The sequence below is a fragment of the Budorcas taxicolor genome, chromosome 14, assembly GCF_023091745.1.
Source record: "Budorcas taxicolor isolate Tak-1 chromosome 14, Takin1.1, whole genome shotgun sequence".
NCBI lineage: Eukaryota > Metazoa > Chordata > Mammalia > Artiodactyla > Bovidae > Budorcas > Budorcas taxicolor.
This window is the reverse complement of record NC_068923.1, coordinates 40,024,963-40,037,946: the sequence shown is the minus strand read 5'-3', so window position 1 is coordinate 40,037,946 and position 12,984 is coordinate 40,024,963. Positions and strand designations below refer to the sequence as shown.

Below are 12,984 nucleotides of genomic sequence, written 5' to 3'. Positions count from 1 at the left end.
CACTAGGTAAAAGGAACCTGGTTCTGATTCCTGTGGAGGTTTCTGCTTCAGCACCTCTGCTCCAATAAACTGTGATCCTCTGAATCTGCCTATAGTGCAGAGGGCGCAGTTTGCCCTTTGACTTTGGTCTCTGATGGATCTAATAAGTGGTGTCGATTTTCAGCTTGTTAATTTTTTTCTTGCTGTGAGGACTGGAATAATGACTTCTAAGCTTTTTATAAGCCATACTGAAAGGCAAGGATCCTCCCTTCTGTTTCTACCAACAATAAGAACACTACTGTCTAACACAGGGGAACTCTGCTCTGTTATGTGGCAGTCTGGATGAGGGGGGTGTTTGGGGGGAGGATGGACACTTATATAAGTATGGTTGAGTTGCTTTGCTGTCCACCTGCAACTATCACAACATTGTTAATTGGCTAGACTCCAATATAAAATAAAAAGTTTTTAAAAATAAAAAGAATACTTTTATCTCTGCAGACCAAGATACAATTTACTTGCCTCACCCAGGCTCTCCCGATTAACTCCAGGCTCTTGTCAAACAAATGAAGCAGAAATCCTGCCTCAACCTTGGAATCCACCAGAGACGAGGCCATCCAGCCTCATACCCTCCAGCCTGGCATGCCTGCTGGCTTCAGCAAGCATTGGCTCAGGAGAAGAAGCCTGGACACATTCAAGTTGCCATCTTTCCAGAACTCTTTTTAATCCACCTGGACCCGATTAGTTGCCAAACCAAATGTAGATTCTGCCTTTTCTCTTTTTCTCCCCCCCACCTCCCCTGCTGCCTCCAGCCTGGCCCAGGTCCCGACTCCTTCTGCTCTCTCTTCCTCACAGGGCATTCTACCAGCTTCCGCTCGGCAGGTCTCTTCTCAAACCATCCCAGTTCAGTCCTCACTATCAGTGAAGCATGACTTGGATCATGTCACTGCCTCCTCAGAAACTGTCAGTGTCTTCCATTGCTTTCTGGATTAAACACAACATGCCTCATCCTGACGTGTAGAGCCAACCTCCATTCCTAATCTTAACTCTTACTGATTCCCTACAAACAACCTTCTGCCAGCCAAATTAAAATTACAGCATTTTCCCAACACCTGGGCATTTTCTATTCCTTACCTTTGCCTTATCTTTTCAATTCTGCCATTTTAAAATTCTTTCTCAGTTTGCCAAATTCTTAGCCACTGTTCCAACACCATCTCCTTTCTCAAAGGACCCACCACATGCACCATGACCTCACAACTAAAAGCTAGTTCTTGTGGCCCTTTCTCTCTCCTCTGTGAACCTCCAGGTCACTTTCACTTTCAGCATTTAACACCCTCTTTTATTAGAGTGTGATTGTCCTTCAGACACCTGCCTTTTCTATAATACTTCTAGTTCCTTGAGATAATCTGTGCCATACCAATCTCCATTTTCTTCCATAACATCTAACACTATGCTCTGCAAACAGTACACGCTCAGCAAACATATCTTTAATTGAAATCGTGTTATTTTAAGAAGGCAACTCATGGGTTTCAGCACAGTCATTATGGTTCTGATGTATTGGATAAAATAGATGATACAATACCCCTGACATTCACAAGGGAAAGAAGGAATGGGGATCAGATGAATCTCAAATAGTAGACCTCAGAAATGCTCATCTACCTACTGCATGCATGCATGCTCAACTTCTTCAGTCGTGTCTGACTCTTTGCAACCCCATGGACTGCAGCCCACCAGTCTTCTCAGTCCATGGGATTTTCCAGGCAAGAATACTGGAGTGGGTTGCCATGCCCTCCTCCAGGGGATCTTCCCAACCCAGGGATCAAACCCATGTCTCCTGCTCGCAGATGGATTCTTTACTGCTGAGCCACCAAGGAAGCCCCACCTGCCTCTTCCTCCTTCGTTACATCTCTGTCAAAAGTTATGTGTTGACCAACTCTCCACACGTTAACTCCATTTTCTCTCTTACTTAATGGCCATTTTATTCAAAGGAACAAAGTTTTTAATCACTTCATGAATATTACTATACATGTGCTTGGTGTAGGTGACAGAGGAGCCTGGCAGGTTACAGTCCATGAGGTCATAGAAAACTCGGACATGACTTAGCAACTAAACAACAACAAACCAGGAAAGATACTGGCAGTCAGTGAGCCTCGCAATATGTGTTGTTAGGCTTTTTAATTTCCCCAAAATAACAAATTACTATAAATTATGGACTTCACACTGTTTTTCAATTGTTAAATCCTTATTGTGAAGAAATTACTTTACTAAGATACCATATATATATACATACAAATTATCTACCACCTGCCATTGATAAGCTTTAGTGCCAGCAATATATAAGTCCAGGTGTGGAATATTCCCCCTTAGCCCCACTAGCTTAACCTCCACTAGAAACCACACAGCTACAGTGATAGTCAACATCAACATTCTCAGCTGCTAGAGCAAGATAAATTTTCTCTACTGATTTTTTTATTGTGATAAAATACATGTAAGATTCATGATGACTGACATTTAATGCGTTCATAGTGCCATGCAGCCATCAGTATTAACTAGCACCAGATATTTGTTGTTCAGTTGCTAAGTCATGTCCAACTCTTAACGATCCCATGGACTGTAGCATGCCAGGATCCTCTGTATGTGGGGTTCTCCAGGCAAGAGTAATGGAGTGGGTAGACATTTGCTTCTCCAGGGGAACTTCTCAGACCAAGGATCAAGCCCACATCTCCTATAATGGCAGGCAGAATCTTTACCATTGAGCCACCAGGGAAGCCCACCAGATATTTTTACTTTTATTTTCTTAATGCTTTTTCTAAAATAAATAAAGACGATTTTCTATAATGTAAATAGCTATTAACTTTGCCAAATTGAAATTGTCAGTCTCTGAGATGCACCAGCTTTTGTCAATAGGACAAAAAGCCCAAAAGAAAGAATTACTGCTAAATCCCTTTTTTGGTCTGTGTAGAGGCATTTTGAGAGTATAGGCAATTGACAGCCATCTGCCTTGGGAGGACCGGCAGGTGACATGGTTTTTCTAGCCTCTGGCAAGTACGTTCCTGGAACTATAACAAACCTGGATGAAACACAGGAGACCCAAGACCTTGGCACATTTTCACCTAAGCCAAGTCACACCATTAAACCTCAGTTAGGAAATATCAATAACTTGGGGAAAGTGGATTGCAGTTTAGCGTATTACCAGCTGTCAGCACCTCAGGAACTCAATTGAACAGCCAGGGAATTGAGATATGAAAAGTAAAGAAAGAAATCTCACAGGTCTCCTTTAATATCATCAGTGACATGACTCCCCCTGCCTCACACCACTGCCCCTCCCCAATTGAAACCAATGTAAACAGTAAAACAGACGTTTCATTTTGTTTTTAAAGAAACAGGGAACAGAGAGATTGTAAAATTCCAGAAATATAAAAGCTGATGTCTCAAAGACTGCTACTCTTTCGAAGCTTATATTTTATAATATAAACCAGATGTTTTGAGTTTTCCAAATAACCTCTTTCAGAGAAATAATGCCTTAGTCTTTGGCATGCTTTTGATCTTAGGTCAATTATTCCTACCTACTTTTTTTCTTCAACCTTCACAAATGTTTTCAGAAAATTCAAATATAAATAGCCCCTAACTGGGCTAATTTGAATTTGCAGCTGTTCATCTTAACATTGAATATTTATCATATAAAAGGATATTGGTTTTGAAAAATTTGAACTTAATGAGAAAAACGCATAGGCATATCCAGAGACATGGCAGATTTGATTCCAGACCACCACAGTAAAGCTGCTACTGCTGCTGCTGCTGCTGAGTTGCTTCAGTTGTGTCCGACTCTGTGTGACCCCAGAGACGGCAGCCCACCAGGCTTCCCCGTCCCTGGGATTCTCCAGGCAAGAACACTGGAGTGGGTTACCATTGCCTTCTCCAATGCATGAAAGCGAAAAGTGAAAGTGAAGTCACTCGGTTGTGTCTGACTCCTAGCAACCCCATAGACTGCAGCCTACTGGGCTTCTCTGTCCATGGGATTTGCCAGGCAAGAGTACTGGAGTGGGGTGCCATTGCCTTCTCCAACAGTAAAGCTAACACTGCAAGAAAGTGAATCTCACAAATCTGCTGGTTTCTAGTGCAAGTGCATATAACAGTTATGTTTACACTAAACTATGGTCTATTAAGTGTGTAATAGTGTTATTTCTAAAAAAACTAGTCTACATATGTTAGTTAAAAAGCAGTTTATTGCTAAAAAATGCTAACCATCATCTGAGCCTTCAGAAATTTGTAGTAGTAACATCCAAGATCATGATCATCATCACAAACATGGTAATGGAAAGATTTGAAGTATTTCAAGAATTATCAAAATTGATGCTTTTGCATTGTGGTGCTGGAGAAGACTCTTGAGAGTCCCTTGGACAGCAAGGAAGTCAAACCAGTCAGTCCTAAAGGAAATCAACCCTGAATATTCATTGGAAAGACTGATGCTGAAGCTGAAACTCCAATACTTTGGCCACCTGATGTGAAGAGCTGACATTGGAAAAAACCCTGATGCTGGGAAATATTGAAGGCAGGAGGAGAAGGGAGCGACAGAGGATGAGATGTTTGGACGGCATCACTGACTCAATGGACATGAGTTTGACCAAACTCTGGGAGATGGTAAAGGATAGGGAAGCCTGGCATGCTGCAGTCCATGGGATGGCAAAGAGTCGGACAGACCTGAGCAGCTAAACAACATCAGCAATCAAAATGGATACAAAGACACATACTGAGCAAACACCACTGGAAACTGGCACCAGTAGACTTGTTTACTCAAGGTTGCCACAAACCTTCAACTTATGAAAAAGCAATAATCTGTGAAGTGCAATAAGGTGAGCTGTGCCTGCAGAGAACTCTTTTGACCTAACAGTATCTAATTCTTAGAAAATTTCAGAGGAAACATCATTTGCGGTAGTTACTAAAGTAAGATAAAAAGAATGGCCCGATATACACAAAAATGCCTGAGGTCTCTACACTGGTGGATTTCACAGACCAGCATCAAAAATGAGGGAAGAATAATTCTTGAGTTCAACAACTGTCCTTGAACTTGTTAGATTTATTGTTAAAGTGAAAAATACAACCAGTTTTAGAATGAATTAAATTAAATCTTCTGAGGTTTCACTCTGAATCTTGACAGTTTGTATGCCTTTCAGACTCTATAGAAAACCTAGCAGGTAACACAAATCAAAATGGCCATAAAAAATAGGTATAAGCTACAACTAGAAATTTCCATAGTTTCTGACCAAGATACTATCTCTTTCCACACCCTGTTCCCTGCCATGGCCCTGTGGCCAGAGATGGCAGATAAACAAATATACAAACACAGCACCCAAATATCCCACTCCAAATTAGGGAACAAAGTCATCACTGGTGCCTCATGACACAGCACAGGGGAGCAATTCCTGTGTGTGTGTGTATGTCTTGGTCCCCCAGATATTTAAAATAACCACACTGCAGAATGTCAAACAAATAAACCCCTCTCCTTCCCACAGCCTGTAACACACAGCTTCTTTTATCAGCTGCCTGGTGCGCCCTTTAGACAAGCACCCCTATTGGGTGGACCATGTGGACACAGATGCTATCTAGGATCTAGTCCTGAGTCCGGATGGGGTTCTATTTAAAACTTCAGATCAGCACGCCCCTCAGCTTCCCCCGCCACCAGCACTACTTGTTAAAACAATAGGACTGCAGGGCCGGTCTGATCTCAAGTCAAGCCAGCTCAGTCTAGCTCAAGAACACAAAGGCTGTGGGAGGAGGACAGAGTCCGGGAGCTGGCAACCGCAGGCCACACCAACGGCACAGACTCGTAGGCCCCGGGCGTCGTTACGTGGCTCCAGCATAGTCCAGGGTCCACTGAGGCTGCCGATGGTCTGCCAGCTGCAGGAGGGGAGCCTGGACAAGCACTTTGCTTGATCCAAGGAGCTTGCTCTCACACTCCTCCCCATCCAGCTCTGACTTCAGGCCTCGGTCTGCTGGCAAAAGTTTGGCGAGTGTTTCATTTTGGAGGACTTGCTGGCTTTTAGGAGCTCAGGAATAGATGAAAGCTATTGATTCTGGGAAAAGGAGATTATCTGGTTTCTAGGCCAAGGTCTGGCCCAAACCCAGTAATACGTTTTGGTAAATATTTCAAGGACCAAATACAACCATATGAAACAGGAGCCCTAGCCTGAGAGTAAGGCTTAGTAGCACTTGGGGAGACAGTAATGGCCTAGCTGGAGGTTTGCAAGGGGAGAGGACAAGAGAGGAAAAGCATGATTGCCAGAAGATGAAAAATAGGCCTAAATCTTAGTGTCAGGGCTCTGGCCTTCTTCCAATGGGACATATTAGAACGGGTATCGGGGTGATACAGCAGGAGCCACTGAGCTGACGCACTCTCCTGATGAAGCCACCCAAACAGCTGGCAAGCTGCCCTGCTCCACCCATCGCCATGAGCTCACCATGACATGGGAGCATCTGGTACATTCATCATCCTCTCCCAGCGTGAATGGATGCTTAGGAGGTAGATAATTTCATGGGCATATGTGCCTGTATTATCACACAGATGCAGATATGATGATTATTTCATAATAGAAGTGGAACACAGCTCAACTTTGCCTGACTTTTGATCCTGCCAGTGCTGCAGAAAAATTCAGGCTGATCTGTTCCATAGACAGGAAATGGAAGGACAGAAGGAGAGAGAGATTACAGGTCACTCTGTGCGTTCCCTAACACGTGCTGTGATCTTGGCCCTTTCTTGCAGAGATCTGATTTCACAGAGAGGAGGAAAAGGCAAGTGGGAGACAAAGAGGCTGCCACCAGGCAAGCACACACTTTCCATCCCTGTGTGAAACTAAAAAATAGGACAGGGTCATGTAAATAAGGCAAAAGCGTATCAACAGACCACATGCTGTAAAATGGTGCCAAAAAAAAAAAAAAAAGAGAGAGAGAGAGAGAGAAAGCAAGAGAGAACAAACAAATGAAAGAAGAAAGAAATGTGTAGAACTGATTTTTCCTTAAGAGAACTTTCTTTTGAATCAGATCAGAGTACCCTCCTTGTTTTATTTCACATTGAGTACATAGATACATAGACATCCATAGAGATAAATATTTTTTTTTAATTTATTCATTTATTTTTCACTGCACTGAGTCTTTGCTGCTGCACGGGGCTTTCTCTAGTTGCAGCGAGTGGGGGTTACTCTCTAGTTGTGGTGTGGCATAAGGCATCCCTCCTGGACAAGGGATCGAACCCAGGTCTCCTGCACTGGCAGATGAATTCTTAACCATTGGACTCCCAGGGAAATCCAAAATAAATAATTCTCTACTTTAGATTTTAAACTCGGTGAGAATCACGTATGGTACCAGTCCTCGTTTCATTCCGTAGCCTCAAACTCTTGGTAGAAAATCAAATATTACATTTTTTTCTCATCTAATTTGGAAAGATTTGAAAGATGTAGGGGAAGAAGGAAGTTAAATAGGATATGTGAAAACAGAGTACTCTGAACTTGAATTGATTGAACTATAAAAAGAAGCAGGGAAGGAGGCATTGTGGTCCAAGCCATGGAGCCCACCATATTCCATTGGTAACCAAAGCAGCAATGCTTAGTCAATATGGCCCAGGACACCCTGGGTATTTTCTGAGAAGAGCATGTGGGAAAGGGGAGCAAGGATAAATGAGGGAAACCAGTACTCAACCAATCATTCACATTCATGAGCAATCACAATTTAGGTGTGTTCACTGTACTATGTCTGGAAGAGGGCATGGTAACCCACTCCAGTGTTCTTGCCTGGAGAATCCTCATAGACAGAGGAGCCTGGTGGGCTACAGTCCATGTGGTCACAAAGAGTCAAACACAACTGAGCGACTAAGCACATTGTACTATGTGCGTTATTTTCAAATATCTTTTGATAGTGATTTCTAACATAATTCCACAGTGTTAAGAGAACAGACTCAGTATGGTTTCAATACTTTTAGACCATGAAATTTCTGCACCTTGTTTCATGTCCCTGGATATGTTCCAGTGTCTCCTAGCTTATAATCTATGGGAACTTGAATAGAATGTGTATCCTACTATTGTATGAAAATTGTGTAAATCTTAGTTATGTTGAATTGATTCATAGTGCTTTTCAGGTCTACTCTATCCTTCTACTTCTCTGTTTATTTGTTCTATTCATTTCTGAGAGTTTGATATTGAAACTCCAACTAAAAATCTTAGTTTATCTACTTAGAAAAGTGATTTTAATATAATAGTGGAACTATATGTACCCTTGTTCTGTGTTTTCCAAGTCTCCTGTAAATACGGTATCATACTTTCATAATTTAAAACATAAAAAAGAAAGAGAAAAAATCGAGTGATTTTCTTATAGGAAAGATATATAAATAAATAATAAATAAATAAATTAGCTTATAATTTGGGAAATACTTTTGTTTGCATCATACTTCGAGTAGCTTCAATCATAGCAAAAAGTTAGGAAGATGTGACGGATGTAAAAGTCACTTCATTTTCATTTGGATCTATTTCATGCATCTGAGAAATGGTCCTGTTGGCTCAACTCTGATACCCCTCTGGCAGCCTCTGCAGAGGTTGCACCTTGTCAGCACTGGAGGGTGCTTATACGTTTTTATCCAGATAAACGCAGAGGTGCCAGACTGATCTGTCATAATTGTTTCAGGGGGATGGGAAGGAAGGCTTGAAGGAGGCTTGATGATGATAAGGGAGAAGTGGGGATTGGTGACACCACTCAGCACAGGTCAAAGTAGAGGGCTCAGGCATGAGAACATTTTTGTTTGGGACTCGGGCCTCTGAACTTGAGGAGCAAATTTTAAGGTCAGCAGGGGGTGGAGGATGGGAAACAACCAGAAATTCTTTTTTTTTTTTTTCATATAATGTTCTTTATTTCCCATCTCCAACACTCCTGTTTCACTCATACCCCATCTGGCTGTCACACCATTTCCTCTCTCCCTCCCCGAGCAAAACTCATGAAAAGAGCCATCTCAGTTCGTTGTCTTTGCTTCTTCACCTCCGACCTCTCCACTCAACTCTAGACACTAGTCCTGAGCACTCCATCAGAATTCATCAGTGCTGTCAGTAACAGTGACTTTGCCAAGTCCGGTAATTCTGTCTTTTTTTACTTGAATTCTCAATTATACTGATAGAATCGATCACTCTTCTTGAAATATTTTCTTCCTGTTTCCCTAGCTGCTTCTCAATATCCTTTGCTAGATTTTCTGCCCATTTCCATCTTCTAAAATGAGAACTCCTGGATTCAGTCCTTAGTACACTGTGAATATACTCACTCCTCCTTAAGCAATCCTGTCCACTCTATGGACTTGTATATACCAAGCCACGGTAAACAGTGTACGAAAGGTTGATGCAGTTTGGGAGTTAGCATCATATACTATAAGGTTGACCAGAGCTTACCTTGAAAACCAAGGTAACATTATACTTAGTAAAACTTAAATTATAACTACACAGTAGTTCCTAGGACAGAGAATAAGTTTTTTTAAGTGACAATTTTCTGACAAAATGAAGAGACACAACGTGATGGGTCTTCCCATATGACTTTCAAGGCACAACCAAAAAAGAGGATAATCTTTGCTGAATCAGCTTGATGTAGATCATAAGGCTCTTGGGCTCCATGGACAGGGCAGCCTGACGCTCTCAGAGACAGGTCCACAGGCACAGCTGACCGTCCAGAGAGGAGCACCCACTCAGGAGGACGCCCAGGATCTTCCAGAGGGAGAGGCTCGGGCTCTGTTGGGCGCTGAGCTACATGGGAGTCTGAGGAGGTCACAGTCATGTGCTGGGAAGAGCTGACTTGAGAGGATGAAATTGACAAGTTAGAGGAAAACATCCATCCTGACATGACAGCAGGCGAATGTCTAAGTCCAAATGTTTGGGACACCCACTTCAGTTCAGCTACCGAGGCCTGTAAATTCCTCTTTTTCTGAATCAGTTTAGGCTGTCTTTTGTAAACAGCAGTGTCTTAAAGAGCACTATTGAAATAAAAGGTGTAGAAGACTTGGGACAGTCATCAGAGGAGACAGTGGGCAGAGACAGTCCCAAGGAAGAAGCCCAGCTCTAGCAACAACTGTCCAGCCCTGAGAAGACTGAAGGTGGTCTCATCTGAGTGGCAAACAGTAACTTTTACATTTAAAAGATTATTTATCCTGCTTCCTAATATTACTTAAACCACACAGTTTCACGAGGCAGGGTAAACTTGAAATCAATGAAATAATAATGATCTTTCAAAAGTGAGTAGCTGATCTACACATCAATAAGACAGGTTAGATTAAATCATATTTAACAAAAAGCATTTTATGACATCAGTGACCATATTCATCTTTAATATGAGTCAGTTTTTCAAAAGGGGGAAGATGTAGGGGAATGTCAAAAGCAAAATGAGACCAGATTTGCTTTCATCTCTGCTCAGTTTCTATAATGGAAGGATGGACCCACATCATTTCTTCACCGGTTTTCTTTGTTGCCAGCATCTCACACGTTCTGTCCTCCACGCCGAGGAAGGAACAGTTTGCTGGGTGACACCATTCTAACTGCTACCAGAGTCACTAGGTTTGAGTTCAGTTCAGTTCAGTTCAGTCGCTCAGTCGTGTGCGACTCTGCAACTCCATGAATTGCAGCACGCCACGCTTCCCTGTCCATCACCAACTCCCTGAGTTCACTCAAACTCACGTCCATCGAGTCAGTGATGCCATCCAGCCATCTCATCCTCTGTCGTCCCCTTCTCCTCCTGCTCCCAATCCCTCCCAGCATTAGAGATTTTTCTAATGAGTCAACTCTTCTCATGAGGTGGCCAAAGTACTGGAGTTTCAGTTTTAGCATCATTCCTTCCAAAGAACATCCAGGACTGATCTCCTCTAGAATGGACTGGTTGGATCTTCCTGCAGTCTAAGGGACTCTGAAGAGTCTTCTCCAACACCACAATTCAAAAGCATCAATTCTTCGGTGCTCAGCTTTCTTTTGACAAAATCTGGCAAATATCTTTTGGAATCTTCTATAGTAACTTCAGGAGGTGTAGGTGTTTTGAGAAGATTCTCGTAAGAAGAAATCGTAGGAGAAGAGGGACCTGCAAAATTCTCAAAGCACTTGCCTGAATTTGAAACTAACAATGTACTTTTTTTCATTTCCAAATCATTTGATGAACAGTTTGCTTTCGATAATGGATAATTTGTGGATACCAAAGCCGTGCTGCTCTTTGCAGAAGGGACTTTCAAACCAGTGCAGAAGGGAGAATGGGTGTGCTCAGCATCATTTTTTTCCAACGGCTGGGTCTTAAGGCCAGGAGTGACAAAGACATTATCATTGGGCCCTTCTTCTATGTCTATGGTCTCCTCACTGTTAGTCTTCACATTTTTAAGTCCAATTGTGTAATCGTCATTTAAGCACATAGTATATTCAGAGACACCGAAGTGTTCTAATTTAGGAGTTACACACTCAAAATCATCCATCATTAGTGCACATTTTGGAGTTTTTACTAGTGACTATTTGGAAAATGGAGTTAAAATTTTTGGCTCTTCCTTCTGGTTGTTTACTGCTTGGGGTGAGTTTGGCAGAACTTGGGATAAAATGTACTAGTCAAGTAGTATTAGTGCTCTAAGCACTTCTATTTCTGAGAAGTCACCGCGTAGTTCACAACTTTCTGATTTTGGATTTGAGTAGTGCATTGTATCCCAAGTTCTGCCAAACTCACCCCAAGCAGTAAACAACCAGAAGGAAGAGCCAAAAAAGATCTTCACGATCCAGATAATCACGATGGTGTGATCACTCACCTAGAGTCAGACATGCTGGAATGTGAAGTCCAGTGGGCCTTGGAAAGCATCACTATGGGCAAAGCAAGTGGAGGTGATGGAACTCCAGTTGAGCTATTTCAAATCCTGGAAGATGATGCTGTCAAAGTGCTACACTCAATATGCCAGCAAATTTGGAAAACTTAGCAGTGGCCACAAGACCAGAAAACGTCAGTTTTCATTCCAATCCCAAAGAAAGGCAATGCCAAAGAATGCTCAAACTACCACACAATTGCACTCATCTCACACGCTAGTAAAGTAATGCTCAAAATTCTCCAAGCCAGGATTCAGCAAGACATGAACCGTGAACTTCCTGATGTTCAAGCGGGTTTTAGAAAAGGCAGAGGAACCAGAGATCAAATTGCCAACATCCGCTGGATCATCAAAAAAGCAAGAGAGTTCCAGAAAAACATCTATTTCTGCTTTATCGACTATGCCAAAGCCTTTGACTGTGTGGATCACAATAAACTGTGGAAAATTCTGAAAGAAATGGGAATACAAGACCCCCTGACCTGCCTCTTGAGAAATCTGTATGCAGGTCAGGAAGCAACAGTTAGAACTGGACATGGAACAACAGACTGGTTCCAAATAGGAAAAGGAGTACGTCAAAGCTGTATATTGTCACCCTGCTTATTTAACTTATATGCAGATTACATCATGAGAAACGCTGGGCTGGAAGAAGCACAAGCTGGAATCAAGATTGCCAGGAGAACTATCAATAACCTCAGATATGCAGATGATACCACCCTTATGGCAGAAAGTGAAGAGGAACTAAAATGCCTCTTGATGAAAGTGAAAGAGGAGAGTGAAAAAGTTGGCTTAAAGCTCAACATTCAGAAAACAAAGATCATGGCATCTGGTCCCATCACTTCATGGGAAAAACATGGGGAAACAGTGGAAACAGAGTCAGACTTTATTTTGGGGGTCTCTAAAATCACTGCAGATGGTGATTGCAGCCATGAAATTAAAAGATGCTCACTCCTTGGAAGGAAAGTTATGACCGACCTAGATAGCATATTCAAAAGCAGAGACATTACTTTACCAGCAAAGGTCCATCTAGTCAAGGCTATGGTTTTTCCAGTGGTCATGTATAGATGTGAGAGTTGGACTGTGAAGAAGGCTGAGTGCCAAAGAATTGGTGCTTTTGAACTGTGGTGTTGGAGAAGACTCTTGAGAGTCCCTTGGACTGCAAGGAGATCCAA

The 12,984-nt window shown here is 42.3% G+C and overlaps 1 pseudogene; it reads right to left on the bottom strand.

Moving 5' to 3' along the window:
- Positions 1–10,442: 10,442 nt before the first annotated feature.
- LOC128059175 (spindle and kinetochore-associated protein 3-like) overlaps positions 10,443–12,984 on the bottom strand; it is a 50,809-nt pseudogene continuing 48,267 nt past the window's right edge.